We start from the raw sequence: 15460 nt of genomic DNA, 5'->3' as shown, positions 1-15460 counted from the left end.
TTGATATAAACTTCCCTCTTAGAACTGTTTTTGCTGCATCCCACAGGTTTTGGGTTGTCATGTTTTCATTGTCATTTGTTTCTAGGTATCTTTTGAGTTCCTCTTTGATTTCTTCAGTGATCTCTCGGTTATTTAGTAGTGTATTGTTTAGCCTCCATGTGTTTTTATTTTTCACAGATTTTTTTCCTGTAATTGATATCTAGTCTCATAGTGTTTTGGTCAGAAAAGATACTTGATATTATTTCAATTTTCTTAAATTTACCAAGGCTTGATATGTGACCCAAGATATGATCTATCCTGGAGAATGTTCCATGAGCACTTGAGAAGAAAGTGTACTCTGTTGTTTTTGAATGGAACGTCCTATAAGTATCAATTAAGTCCATCTTGTTTAATGTATCATTTAAAGCTTGTGTTTCCTTATTTATTTTCATTTTGGATGATCTGTCCATTGGTGAAAGTGGGGTGTTAAAGTCCCCTACTATTATTGTGTTACTGTCGATTTCTCCTTTCATGGGGTGTTAGCATTCGCCTTATGTATTGAGGTGCTCCTATGTTAGGTGCATAAATATTTACAATTGTTATATCTTCTTCTTGGATTGATCCCTTGATCATTATGTAGTGTCCTTCTTTGTCTCTTGCAATAGTCTTTAAAATCTATTTTGTCTTATATGAGACTTGGTACTCCAGCTTTGTTTTGATTTCCATTTGCATAGAATATCTTTTTCCATCCCCTCACTTTCAGTCTGTATGCGTCCCTAGGTCTGAAGTGGGTCTCTTGTAGACAGCATATGTACAGGTCTTGTTTTTGCATCCATTCAGCCCATCTGTGTCTTTTGGTTGGAGCATTTAATCCATTTACATTTAAGATAGTTGTTGATATGTGTTTTCCTATTACCATTTTCTTAATTGTTCTGGGTTTGTTATTGTAGCTCTTTTCTTTCCCTTGTATTTCCTGCCTAGAGAACTTCCTTTAGCATTTGTTGTAAAACTGGTTTGGTGGTGGTGAAATCTCTTAGCTTTTGCTTGTCTGTAAGGTTTTTAATATCTCCATCCTTATATTTTAATATCTCCAGCAAGAATGAGGTCCTTTCTGGGTAGAGTAATCTTGGTTGTAGGTTTTTTTCTTTCATCACTTTAAATATGTCCTGCCACACCCTTCTGGCTTGCAGAGTTTCTGCTGAAAGATCAGCTGTTAACCTTATGGGGATTCCCTTGTATGTTATTTGTTGCTTTTCCCTTGGTGCTTTTAATATTTTTTCTTTGTATTTAATTTTTGATAGTTTGATTAATATGTGTCTTGGTGTGTTTCTTCTTGGATTTATCCTATATGGGACTCTCTGTGCTTCCTGGACTTGATTGACTATTTCCTTTCCCATATTAGGGAAGTTTTCAACTATAATCTCTTCAAATATTTTCTCAGTCCCTTTCTTTTTCTCTTCTGCTTCTGGGACCCCTATAATTCAAATGCTGGTACGTTTAATGTTGTCCCAGATGTTTCTGAGACTGTCCTCAATTCTTTTCATTCCTTTTTCCTTAATCTGCTCTGCAGTAGTTATTTCCACGATTTTATCTTCCAGGTCACTTATCCGTTCTTCTGCCTCAGTTATTCTGCTATTGATTCCTTTTAGAGAATTTTTAATTTCATTTATTGTGTTGTTCATCATTGTTTGTTTGCTCTTTAGTTCTCCTAGGTCCTTGTTAAACATTTTTTGTGTTGTCTCCATTCTATTTCCAAGATTTTGGGTCATCTTTACTATCATTACTCTGAATTCTTTTTCAGGTAGACTGACTATTTCTTTCCCATTTGTTCGGTCTGGTGGGTTTTTACCTTGCTCCTTCACCTGTTTTTTATTTCTCTGTCTTCTCATTTTGCTTAACTTACTGTGTTTGGCATCTCCTGTTCACAGGCTGCAGGTTCATAGTTCCCATTGTTTTTGGTGTGTGCCCCCAGGGGGTAAGTTTGGCTCAGTGGGTTGTGTAGGCTTCCTGGTTGAGGGGACTGGTACCTGTGTTCTGGTGGCTGAGGCTAGATCTTGTCTTTCTTTTTGTGCAGGACCATGTCTGGTGGTTTGTCTTGTAGTGTCTGTGACCTTATTATGATTTTAGGCAGCCTCTCTGCTAATGGGTGGGTTTGTGTTCCTGTTTTGCTAGTTGTTTGGCATAGGGTGTCCAGCACTGTAACTTGCTGGTTGTTGAGTGGAGCTGGGTCTTCACATTGAGATGGAGATCTCTACAAGGGCTTTTGCCGTTTGATATTACATGTGGCTGGGAGTTCTCTGGTGGACCAATGTCCTGAACTTGGCTCTCCCACCTCAGTTGCTCAGGCCTTACACCCGGCTGGAGCACCAAGACCCTGTCAGCCACATGGTTGTTCAAAATGAGAGCTGGTCAGGTCAACATCTTGGTTGGTGACTTGATTACTCTTGAGAAGAGCTTCAACAGGGGCTGCTCTCTAAACGCCACAAGGAGCTGTCTGGATGTCTTCGTTGAATATGCCTCAGGGACCAGGAGGGAAATGGCCCAGCAAGGGGCTCCCACACTGTGTGTGGAAGAGGTTCATTTGCTCGTCTTGGAGCATCAGCCTGAGACACAGCCATCTGCTTTGACTCACATATGGGGACTCTTGAGGCAGTCTTTGGGAGGGAGACTGGCAGACGCCATCCTCGCCCCTGCCTGCACCCCCAAAAGTGGAATTTGAACTTGTATTTTATATATGTCAGAATTCTTACTCACCTAGCATATCACATTTTTCAATTTTTAAACAATTAGTCTTTGAAAACTTTGAGGAATATTGCCAGTACTTCATTTAGCATTGAATAACTCTATTTTCTTCAATACAGCTTTTTAAAAAACGTGGCCTAAACGTTCCATACAACTGAGGGTAAGGAAAGAAACGCAAAGTGGGTGCTATAATGAAGGGTAAAAAACAAACTCTACCAGCCCCTGGGAGCCTAGAGTTCACCAACCTGACATAATTAGGTGTTCACTTAACACTCCGTCATTAAATGACTTTACACCAACTTCTTTATGAGAGAAATAGTGTGAGGTGCGGCAAACACCTCCAGGCCCTTTCACAAGACCTGCGATTATGGGATTCTGCACCTGGCTCCTGCTGAGTTACTAACTGCACTCTCACACTTCCACGGAACATGCAGGCACTCCTCTCTCCTTGCCTCAGATCAAAAAGCTGAGAAATGTGTGCCACCAAGTTCTGGGAACGAGGTGCTGAGCTTCTACTGGGTATATTTTGTGCAGTTTCCCTTGGCAGTGGACGACATGGGAATAAGTCCAGGAGTTCTATGAAATAAACTGTAACTTAGAAAATTTGGGGAAGAGCTTTCTAGGTCAGTTCTGTCCTGAGTTGACTGGGTGGCATGGGTTGCATCTTGCAGGTTCCTTCAGATTTCTCTCCCTTTATAATTAGAGGTCAGGAGGAGATTCTGACTTGGAAACAGCAATAAAAGGAAAACCAAAAAGAGGGGCTTAAATGACATGGCTCCATAGACTCACAGGCCAGGAAGACTGACAATTTCACTTTAATTTTTTAAGGACATGAAAGTGGTTTAATAATCTAAATGCCAGGCAAACCCAAACAAATTATTCTCACCTACCTACCCACTTAAACAAATAAGCAACAAACACGGTTTTAAAATGTCTTACCTGGAAATGGAACCTTTGAAAAGAGTGTAAGTTAGGCAAAATTTGGGCCTTCACAGAAATTAATTGCAGATGCAGGCTTCCTCTCTGGGATAGCCACTTCATATTCCTTGTTTTGCAGAAATTTTAATTAATATTTAATCACCAGGGAACCATCCTCTTCCTCCAAGAGCTCATTGGGAACCAGAAGATGCCTCTGCCTAAACTGATTAATTTTCATCTGGTAATGGTGACTCTCATTGGCTTACCACAAAAGCATTAAATTGTTGACCTCAGAACACGGAAGTGACAAGGAGCATTGGGCTGTTCATAGCTTTTAGATTCTTGTGATATCTCTGTTTCTCTAATATGATGGTGTGGGCGGGATGGAGCAATGAAGAAAGCACTGGGCATGGAGTCCAAGGATCTTGAATTTCAGTCCTTGTTCCACCATTTGCCATGTGTGTGACCTTGGCTAAGTCATTTAATTTAGTTAACCAAACAGGGATTGAGTGTGACTAGTGAGATTAGCCACAGCCCAATAATGAGTCTTCTAGGCTATGTCAAAGAATTTGTATTTTTTTCTAAAGGCAATGGTGAGCCAGGGGATAATCTTGAGCTGGAAAATAACACTATTAGGTGAGTATATTAGAAAGATCTGCCTGGTGTCAGGTGGCTTGGGTAAAGATGAGGATAGATACAGAAAACCAATCAGGAAACTTCTGCAGTTGTCTAAGCAAGATATATGAGTGTAAAAATTAGGGAAATGATAACAAACATGGAAAAAAGGTGACAGATATGGGACATAATAAGAAAGTAGAAAAAGAAAGACATAGTGAAAGTTGAATATGAGCCTAAGGGAGGAATAGAGAATGACTTACAGATTTCCGGTATGGGCTACTCAATAGATTAAGCTGCCTTCACTGAGTCAATAAGCAAAGGAAAAGTGCCAGGTTTTATGCTTGATGACAATGAATTTCTTTTGGAGAATGCTCAGTTTGAGGTTTATATAGAGAATTCTAGATGGAAATGTATTGTGAACAGCTCTGGTACAAAGCAGGAGAGACTCCGAGTATGAGGTAAGAATTTTGAAGCCAAATATTTATACATAGTAGATGAAGTTGTGAACACAGATAAAATCATGCAGAGAGAGCATTCAGAATGAAAAGAGAAGAGGACTGAGAATAGTGGGAACATTAAGAATGTAAGGGGCAGATGGTGGAAGAAGAGCTATGAGGTACAATAAGTAGCTATCAAAGCAAGTAAAGGAGAATCAGAAGAAAGAGGTCATAAGGAATCCCAGACAGGAAAGAGCTTCAAGAAAAGCATGGCCAACAGTGTCAAAATCACTAGAGAATTCAGGTATGATAGGAACTCAAAAATGGTTGCCTTAGATGGGTTGAAAAGATGAAATAAAACATATGTGGAGGGGCTTCCCTTGTGGTGGAGTGGTTGAGAGTCCGCCTGCCGATGCAGGGGACACGGGTTCATGCCCCGGTCCAGGAAGATCCCACATGCCACGGAGCGGCTGGGCCCGTGAGCCATGGCTGCTGAGCCTGTGCATCCGGAGCCTGTGTTCCGCAACAGGAGAGGCCACAGCAGTGAGAGGCCCACGTACCACACACACACAAAAAAAACATATATGGAGATATAAGTTCTCTGTGAAGAGAAAATAGAAGATTATAGATAATAAATGGAGGGATAAGGGATTTTTTTTTTTCATATAGAAGAGACTTGAGCCTGTATATATCTTCACAAGCTAGGAAGAAATGGCCAGAATGTAAGAGAAGTTGGATAGAGGAGCCTATCGATGGGGTCAGAGTCTTAGAGGTTGAGTGGCTGGAACCTTGTTTAGGGAGGAAGGCTAAACTTTCGACAGGTCCTTTTCTTCCTGTGAGACCAATAGGAGGGAGATAAAAATGGTTGTGTTTGATTATTTATAATACGGTGGGTAAGAACTCATGGAAATTCTCATTCAGCGACCATTATTTTCCTTGTGATGTGGGACATAAAGTCAGATTCAGAGAGTATGGGAGAAAAGGGACAATTAGGAGTTCAAGGAATGTGATATGAATTAGACAGACCCAGACCAGGGAAATATGCAAAGATTAAAGAACATCGATGAAGATCCAGCTGAAGTTGAAGACCTTCTCTTAGGGGTGGCATCAATCCAGAGAATAGTGAATTTTCTCCATTAGTACACAGCTACTAAAGTGTAAGAATGCAGAATGTGAATGTTTAGGTTGATCTATGTTAGGGATTTGCTTTAAGGTAGATAGCTCAGTAACCAAGGTGGAAGGGGTTCAAATTGCAAGCCAGGGAGATGTTGATTGATGAACCATAGAATAGAGGCTCTATATGAAATGATGAAAGTCCACAGGCCTGGTAGACCTGGAGAAAAGTGAGGACATAAGAGAGCTAGATATTTTGAAGGTTGAGGTTAAAAAATGGAATTTAAAATTTGGCATGGGGTAGGGCTGGGTTGCGTCAGGGCAAGGTAGTAGGAATGGGTTGCTAAGTGAAAAAGAGCGCTCTTGGAGTTAAAGGGATCAAGGACATCTGGAGTGAGGTTATTGAACTGATTGTCCACAGATGAAGGAATATAGGATCATGGAGGGGCATGGATGAAGAGAAAGATTGCTGAGATGTTACATGGAGATGGGGGTGTTATCTGCAAATAACTGAATTATAATATTAGAGTTTTATGGGACCCCATAAATAGCATCCTTTGTTCAATCTCAGTTTGAAACCAATTAAGAAAGAGACAAGAATTAAAACAGGTGGGGATCAAAAAGGCAATCTTTATTACTGATAAACTTAATTTTGGACAATGTAGCTTATATCTGCACATAAGTCTACTGTCTAATATTGAACCCTAGGCTTAGCTACCCAGGCTTAGGAAGCTCTGAACCTCTACAGGCTTCTTCTAGGGAGTGAGAGGCAGACCCCTTTCATATTATCAGAAACCAGCAAAGAAGATAAGCTCTTTGAAGCAAGATGAGCTTCTAAAAGGAGGGGGACCGAAAGAGACAGATCCATGCATGCCTGCCTCCTTAGCCAGTCTCATGAATCATTTAGGTCATCCCACCCCATGAAGGGAGAAGAAAGGGTCTAGGAGTATAAAGCTAGTGATACTTCTTCCACATGAAAGGAAGTATAAGTATTAGAAACAAAGATTTTCTCCCTCTAAAATCTTGAGTCAGAAAAACACATCATTCTAGGTGTTCTAAGTAGAAAGACTTTTTCTTTAAACTGAGACATACAGTTACATACAGTAAACGTGCAGAATAGGATTCTAGGAAATGTAGTAGCAAACTTCTCATTTGTCTTGTAGAAAGGAGCAACGATGGTGAGATACTATAGATCAATTCAGCACATGAGCATATGCGCCCTAATACACAGCACCGAGGAAACTGATGCAGATGGTTGATTTATATGTCAAAAGAAAGTTCTATGGTATAACACTGAAGCTAGGAGAACAAAGATTCCTTCTCAGGGCCCCATGGCACATATGGTGTGAGAGAGTAAGTGCCTTCTGTTTTGAACTGAAAGTGAAAACATGGCTTTTGAAGACAGCCTTTTTTCCATTTAGCAAGAAATTGAAAGGCTAAAAAGGTAGAGATGTTCATTTTCCAAGAAATATGGAATCCAGTGTGCACAGTGAAAAGAGGAAGGTGAGGAGTGGAGAGAGTATGTGTCAGTGATTTAAAAAAAAAAAAAAAAAAGCAGGAGGTGGAATAGAGATAACAAGTTTTTAGCTTTTACCACAGGTTGGGAGGGTCAAGGCTGGTCCAGCTTGACTCCAGCCAACAAGGGGATGCTTGTAGGGCATCAGTGTGGCTCCATTGAAAGGGGGATCTATATCATCTTTGTCAGGGATATCTTGGTTGTAAGAAATAGAAACCCTCTCAAGCTAAAGAAAGGGATCAGAGAAAACTTATAAAACCCAGGCACAAAAAGGAAAGTTTTGTCTCAGGAATTGGAAAAACTAAAGCCTAGACTACTCTGTCCATCTCTCTCTGCAACACATATACCCACTCACACTTTGGTCAGCACATCTGCTTCATTCTTTTCTCTGTGGAGACAAGTTTTATCTGCCTTGTCATGAATGAGGTAGGAAGTGGCTTCTATAGCTCTTCTTTTTATAGCTCGTACTTGACTTCTCAGATCCCATGCCCAACATCCTTTAACTAGATTCTCTATGTCCAAACCTAAAATTCCCAGGAGAGATAATACAACTGGCTCACTTTGGGTCAATAATCTATTCAAGATGCAGTCAGCTGTGTCCTGGGAGAGAGAGGGTCACATGGTCCCAACATGGAAGGTTGGTACTTGGTCCACACTTCAGCAGGGGCCATGGGTGGTGGCTAGTTCTCAGAGAAGAAGGCATGGGATAGACATGCATCTAAGAAGTTCCTGCAACACAGACAAAGTCTGAAAGAAAAGTATAGATCCTGGGACAGTGAGGATATAGGAAAAAGCAAGACAAGAGGTAAAGTCAGAGAACGTATCTATTCTGTTACCTCTAAATCCTAGGATGAATTTATCAGTCTTCTCTGTCTAGGATTGTTATGAGAATCACGTGAGAGAAGTTTTACACAAGTGGGACATAAATATAAGGTATCTCTTGAAACTGGATCAGGTAATTCTCAATATAGAAAATTTGAATTCTTCTAGCTGTGTTCTAACCTGAGTTGTTTTTGAGTTTACAGTTTTGTTCTTGGCCTCAATTATTGGGAATCTTTTGGAGTCACATATTTTATATCCAAATCAGTTTTTTTGGTCTTCTTCTCCATGATAAATATGTCTTGATTTTTACACTCTAGCTTTGTATTTGTGCTTCCAGACTCAAATTAGATTCTTATTTAGGGCCATTAACCAAGATGTCTACTGTACCGTGAGTGTGGAAGGACCCCTGCTTTCTCTACCACCAGGTAGAAGAAATGACCCTCAATGCCCCACTGACCTCATGGTGGAACTTTGAGAGTCTTGGGCAAGTAGTTGATAGGCCTAACCATGCGGTGGTTCACAGAGTGAGGCCACTGATGACCTCCATGCTCCCCCACCAGCCCCATGCCTGCCAGAGCCCACATGGTGATCAGGGTCCTGCCCGATTCCTGAACAGTACCATTTCTGCCTTTTCCACACTGCACATATTAGAGCCCCGCTGGAAGTTTAGGCAACTCTTTTTATGAAGAATGGGGAGGTATCCTGAGGTAATGCAAAGTTGAGTGGATCAAGAATTGGGAAACTTAAATCACTAACTCATTCTCGTAACACACAAGGGATGGATGATCTCTGCCTCGTAGTTTGGATGTTTGGAGAGAGATCCACATGAATACGCCCCTCTTGACACCTATTTCCCAAACTTACTCTTGTCCTCTATATGTGTCACTCGTCAAGGCTTTCTCCCCAGATGTGGGGAAGCCAATCTGCTGTTTCAGAAAACCCATGAGAAAGGAATCTAGAGCCTCTATGTCTACTTGAGTTTTGGAAACATCAGTATTCCAGATTTCAGGTGGATAAGTAGATTATTTCTGTCGCCCTGGGGTTTGCTGACTCTAAATAGGGACAGACTGAGCAGAGTGACAGCGAAAAAGATGATTTGTTTCCAGTTCCAACTCTCCACTATTGAAGACTGGGATCAGTTTCTTTCTGCGTTTCCCAAATGCAAACATTTCTTGATACAGTGAGTTGAAGAAAATCAGTTTATTCCCTGAAAGAGGAAAGCATGTTCTTCCTGTTGACATGGCTTTAAACCTATATCTTGAGAAATAAAAACACTGATAGTATTGTGTAAGGAATATTTGATTCCTTTTTGAGCCTATTTTTATTACTGGCGGAAAATAGCATCTGAGTCTTATGTGATGAAAATGCCACTCCAGGTGGATTCTTTTTGATCCCCAAATTTCTTCTGATAAAAGAAGAAATATTCTTCCACATTAAGATTCATTCTTTTTGAATATCAGATGTATGTGTGTATTATCATCAAATATCTCGATCTGCCCCCAACAGGTGAGTCTTCCTGTGTGGGACCCCATCATGTGGCTTTGTAGCACAAAAGATAGACTGGCCTCTGGGGCACTGAATGAAGCCATGGCTAGTTAGTTCTGAAAAAGCCTGGTCCTCCAACACTACTCTAGGTGATGTACTTTCTCATGTTATGTCTCTGTTCTTCTTGTGGTTAAATAGGGTAAATGTGCTCTATATTCAGTAGTGTCTGGGATACTCTCCTTCAATCTGTTGGAGTAATCTAATGGATAGATGGAAGAGATAAGAAGAGAAGAAAGCAGGGAGGGAAGAGGAAAGAAAATTAAAGACCTCAGGATTTGAGTTAATTTCTCACTAGGAATTGCATTCAAATTGAAGGAGATGCAAGCCAGTTTCGAACTGAAAGAAAATTTACTTCAAAGTACAAAGATAATATGCCTCATCATAGAGAAAACAATATGTGTTATTATGACCTGAACATTTTATGAGAAAGACAGGTATTTGAAGAGGGACAAGTTCCTACCCACAGACATGTTAGATATTAACATCAGGCTTGAAAAATTAAATGGGTAACTCAGTTATGGCCCTAAAGAAATGTAGTTCTAGAGACCGGATTTATTAAGAAGGCATACAGAAAACAGCACAAGCGGGTCATATTAGGCTTTATGTTATCAGGGGCCAAAATACGGAGTGTAAACTGTGGGATGACAGGAGAGAGCAACCCAGGTAGAGGTGGCCCATTGTTTTTTTTTTCTTAAGATGCAGGATCATTCATCAGAGAAATACATCCATCTTGATTCAGCTGTGGGTTCATTGATTCCTTCTCCTGTGGGCCAGTTGTTCTGTTTTTGATGTGTCAACTGCTGTTGCTGTTACAGAGATGGTAGCCAAGTCCCATGGGTAACTCCTCCTTTGTAAGCTCCACTCTTAACAAGAATACTAGATTTCTGATGCTTTTCTTTTTTACTAACTTGCTTCCTATATATCTTCAGCCATTTCAACTTCTTGTTCTTTTTGTTTTTGAACTGTTTACTCCAGGGCTTACGATCAGCAAGATCATATCAAAGAAAGGATAAGAGAGAGAAAGCTAAAGTTCAATGCCTTTGCGTGTAAGCTCCTGAATACAGTTCCAGGATATTTAGAATATTCTGTTCTGAACAGTGTGTGATAGTAATTGATAATGATGAAACTGTACAGTAGTTTTAAATGGATATCCATAATAGGAGAAGATACTATCTGCTCCCTATTCAGTTTCTAATTCTCTATCAGTACTGCTCTCTTGGTTGTGCCAGAGCTGCTATCTCCTCCAGGTGATGTTTAAGCCTCTCCCTCTCCTCCTCTCACATGCCTTATGAAAAATGTCTTTGCCATCTGCAGCTGTCAGGAGGCTGTGGAGTAGGGAGTATGGCTCAATGAATACACAAATGTGCAGCTGGACCACAGCCCCTTCCAGAAGGTAGCTGGAATATAAATCAGTGAGCTCTCACTTCTTAAGTAACTGGCTGCCTTTGGAGGGCTGCCATGCACAAGGGACTGGAAGAAAAAGAAGGATGTGAGAAAGGTCTCAGTGGGAATAGCTCCTGCAGTATGTGGAGACGTTGGCTAGAAGGATAGGACAAAGTGTAGCATGAAAAGCAAATCATGGAACAGAGCTAAGCACAACATGGCGTCCTATTGAGCTTTAATACACTTGTTTCCCTTTGAGTGATAGGAGTCTCTATTTTTCTCTCTTTCAGCACCTCCTATTTGCCAGGCAAGTGCAAGGTGGTGGATCCACAGTCTTCGTTTTTGAATTAAACAAAATCTCTGCCCTAAAATTTAGTGGTGGTGTGGGGTATGGGGGCTGGCATTGGTGATGGGGAAACAGTTTTCTTTGATGGGGTAATGGAATTTTTTTTAAAAAATGAAGTATAATATGCCATATTAAGTATATATTATATATATCATTATATATATGATATACAATATTATATTAGTTTCAAGTGTACAACAGTGATTTGATATTTTTATACATTATGAAATGATTACTATGATAAGTCTAGTTACCATCTGTCATCATACAAAGTTATTACAATATTATTGACTATATTCCCTATGCTGTACATCACATCTCCATGACTAATTTGTTTTATAACTGGAAGTGTGTACCTCTTAATCCCCTTCCCCTAATTCTACCCATCCCCTCACATCCCTCCCCTCTGGCAATCATCAGTTTGTTCTCTCTTTCTCGAAACAGTCTGTTTCTGTTTTGTTTGTTCATTGTTTTTTCAGATTCCACATATAAGTGAAATCATATGGTATCTGTGTTTCTCTGATGTATTTCAGAATAATACTCTCCAGGTCCATCCGTGTTGTCACAAATGGCAGGATTTCATTCTTTTTTGTGGTGAGTAATACTTAATTGTGTATATATACCACATCTTCTTATTCCTCTACCGATGGACACTTCAGTTGCTTCCATATCTTGGCAATTGTGAATAATGCTGCAATGAACATTGGGGTGCATATAGCTCTTTGAATTAACATTTTCATTTTTATTCAGATAGATACCCCGAAGTGGAATTGCTGAAATGTATGGCTGTTCTATTTTTAACTTTTGGGGGATCCTCTATACTGTTTTCCATAGTGGCTATACCAATTTACATTCTCACCAACAGTGCTTGAGGATTCCCTTTTCTCCACATGCTCCTCAATGCTTGTTATATCTTGTCTTTTTCATAATAGCCATTCTGATAGGTGTGAGGTGATATCTCACTGTAGTTTTGATTTGCATTTCCCTGATGACCGATGATGTTGAGCATCTTTTCATGTACCTTTTTGCTATCTGTATGTCTTCCTTGGAAAAATATCTATTCAGATCCTTTGCCTATTTTTTAATTGGATTGTTGTGGGTTTTTTGATATTGAGTTGTATGAGTTCTTCGTGTATTTTGGGCATTAACCCTTTATGAGACATAGCATTTGCAAATAGCATTTGCAAGTATCTTGTCCCATTTAGTAGGTTGCCTTTTCATTTTGTCGATGGTTTCCTTTGGTGTGGAAAGGCTTTTTAGTTTGATGTTGTCCCATTTGTTGGGACAACTAGTTTTTGCTTTGTTGCCTTTGCCTGAGGAGATAGATCAAAAAAAATATTTTAGGACCAATATCAAAGAGCTTTCTGGCTCTGTTTTCTTCTAGGAGTTTTATGTTTTCAGTCTTACATTTGTCTTCAATCCATTTTTAGTTTATTTTTATATATGGTATAAGAAAGTTGTCTTGTTTCATTCTTTTGCAGATAGTTGGCCAGTTTTCCAAACACCATTTATTGAAGAGGCTGTCTTTTCCCCATGGTCTATTTCTGCCTCCTTTGTCATAGATTAATTGACCATATAAGTGTGGGTTTCTTTCTGGGATCTCTGTTTTGTTCTTTTGATCTATGTGTCTGTTTTTGTGCCAGCACCATACTGTTTTGATGACTATAGTATTATAGCATAGTTTGAAATCAGGGTGCTTCATACCTCCAAGTTTCTTTTTCTTTCTCAAGATTGCTTTGGCTATTTGAGGTCTTCATAGTTCCATAGAAATTTTAGGATTATTTGTTCTAGTTCTTTTTTTAAAAATGTCATTTATTTTGATAGGGATTGCATTGAGTCTATAGATTGCTTTGGGTAATATGGACATTTTAACAATATTCTGCCAATCCATGAGCACTGTGTATCTTTCCATGTATTTGTGTCTTCTTCAATTTCTATCATTAACATCTTATTGTTTACACAGTACAGCTCTTTCAATTCCTTGGTTAAATTTATTCCTAGATATGTTTAATGAAGTTATAAATGGGATTGTTTTCTTAATTTATCTTTCTTATAGCTTATTATTAGTATATAGAAATACAACAGATTTCTGTATATTAATTTTGTATCCTGCAACTTTACTGAATTCATTTATTAGTTCTAAGTTTTTTTCGGCAGAGTCTTTAGGGTTTTCTATATATAGAAAATAGTTATAAATAGTAACAAATAGTTGAAAATAGTTACAGTTTTACTTCTTTTTTTCCACTTCGAATAATTTTTCTTTTTCTTTTTTTCTGATTGCTATCATGAGGACTTCCAGTGCTATGTTGAATAAAAATGGTAAATGTGGGCATCCATTTCTCCATTCTGATTTTAGAGGAAAAGCTTTTAGCTTTTTACTGTTGAATATGATGTTATTTGTGGATTCATCATACATGTCCCATATTATGTTGAGGTATGTTCCCTCTATACCCACTTTTTTGAGAGTTTTTATCATAAATGGATGTTAAATTTTGTTGGAAGCTTTTTTTGCATCTACTGAGATGATTGTATAATTTTTATTTTTCATTTTAACATGGTGTATCACATTGATTGATTTGTGGTTATTGAATCATCCTTGTATCCCTGGAATAAATCTCACTGGATCTTGGTGTATGATCCTTTTAATGCATTGTTGAATTCAGTTTGCTAATATTTTGTTGGGGATTTTTGCATCTATGTTCATCAGGGATATTGGTCTGTAATTTGCTCCTTTTTCTAGTGTCTTTTTTTGGTTTTGGTATTAGTATAATACTGACCTCATAGAATGAGTTTGGAAGTGTTCCTTCCTCTTCAATTTTTGGACTAGTTTGAGAAGGATAGGTTACCCATTCCTTATTTAGATGAATTAGGATCAACTTTTAGTTTCTTTAAATTTTTTACCCTTGTTTTCAATTTCATTGGTTTATACTCTAATTTTTTTATTATTTTTCTTCTTGCTTTAGTCTTGAATTGCTCTTCTTTCTCTATTTTCCTAAGGTGGAAGTTCAGGTTATTTATTTTAGATCTCTCTTCCTTTATAATATATAAACTTAATGCTACAAATATCCCTCTAAGCACTGCTCCCTCTGTACCTCACAAATTTTGATAAGTTATATTTTGATTTTCATTTAGTAAAATATATTTATAATTTATCTTGAGATTTCTTCTTTGACCCATGTGTTATGTAGGAGTATGTGGCTAAGTTTCCAAAATATTTTGAGATTATCCAGCTGTATTTTTGTTATGGATTTCTAGTTAAATTTCATTATAGTCTAAGAATATACTTTGTATAATTTCTATTTTTGAAAATTTGTTAAAATATGTTTTATGGCCAGAAAAGTGTCTGTCTGGGTGAATGTTCCATATGTGTGTGTGTAAAATGTATATTCTGCGGCTGTTTGATGACATATTATGTAAATGCCAATTATAAAGTTGATTTATGGTGTTTAGGTTAACTATATCTCTACTGATTACCTGCTTATTGATCTCTCAATTGCTAAAAGAGGGGTGTTAAAGTCTCTAACTGTAGTAGTGGCTTTGACTACTTCTCCTTTGAGTTATATCATGTTCTGACGCTGTTGTTATGTGCATGCGCATTTAGCTTTTCCCTGTCTTACGGAGAATTGATCTTTTTTTAATCTTGAGATGCTCCTCTTTACCAGTGATAATTTTCCTTATTTTGACGATTGGTTTGACTGATATTAAAATAGCTACTCCTGCTTTCTTTTGATTATTGTTAGCATGGTATATATTTATTTCCACTTCTTTATATCATTTTGAGTGTTGATATTCAAAATGGGTTTCTTATATATAACATACAGCTGTCTACAAGGTCTCTATATCTTTTAAAAATTCCTTCTGACAATCTGTCTTTTAATTGATTTATTTGCTCCATTCACATTTAAAGTCATTATTGATACAGTTGAATTAATATCTGCCATATTTGTAACTATTTTCTGTAAGTTGCATTTGTTCTTTTTATCTGCTATCTCAATTTTAATTGAGCATTTAAAATGATAACATTTAATCTCTTAGCATATT

This window comes from Grampus griseus (assembly GCF_964374135.1).
Source record: "Grampus griseus genome assembly, chromosome: 1".
Taxonomy (NCBI): Eukaryota; Metazoa; Chordata; class Mammalia; order Artiodactyla; family Delphinidae; genus Grampus; species Grampus griseus.
This window is presented reverse-complemented; position numbering follows the sequence as displayed.